Consider the following 776-nt stretch of genomic DNA (forward strand, 5'->3'; position numbering starts at 1 on the left):
AGTTACACATCGCATGCGGTCGACTTCATCTAAAATGTTACCTTCTTCAAAATTTTATAATATCCGAAAAGAGGGGCTACTACAAAAGTGTTATGTAAAAGCCCTGTTAGCGACAGCTGAGCTGAGCTGATCGCAGTTGAACTGAGCTGAGCACAGCTGGAGTGAGCTGAGCTGATATTAGCTGAGCTGAGCTGAACTCGGGTCAGCTTATCTGTGATTATTTGTGAACAACCAGCCTATGTCAGTTGGCCTCCATATAAACTCGCTGTATCTCGCAATATTTGCCGAACATTATGAATGTTGTCATGTACACACCCCGGGCGCACGCAAACTACAGCGCAGGTGTATTGTTAAATCTCGTGTGCTGTTAATTGCCAGTTGAAACCTCTATGTCGCATTGACAAACCGTAATTTTCTGGCCACTTTCAGCTGTACGAACAACCGGTGAGTTCGGATTCTTTTGTAACCGAACAAAGTCTGGCATCACACAGGATAATAACAAATCAAAAGACATGTAGATGAGCAACCACAAGGAGTAACCTGGATGTCAAATGTCCAAACATCCTCACTCACCAAACCACTTAGTTTACGCTATTATAATCGGGGACTTTCCTCGAACTGGCAGCGAGGCAAGCTGTGTTTACCCGTTGCATCCTCGAGGGTGGTGCGGAATCTGTGTCTGGGCAATGCGTTTGAATCATGTGTAGTGCAGTGCATTAGATTGCAGTCCAGTGCAGTGCGGAGCAGTGCAGTGTAGTACAGTGCAATTCAGTCCA

Source organism: Opisthorchis viverrini, assembly GCF_000715545.1.
Source record: "Opisthorchis viverrini unplaced genomic scaffold opera_v5_688, whole genome shotgun sequence".
In the NCBI taxonomy this organism is placed as follows: Eukaryota; Metazoa; Platyhelminthes; class Trematoda; order Opisthorchiida; family Opisthorchiidae; genus Opisthorchis; species Opisthorchis viverrini.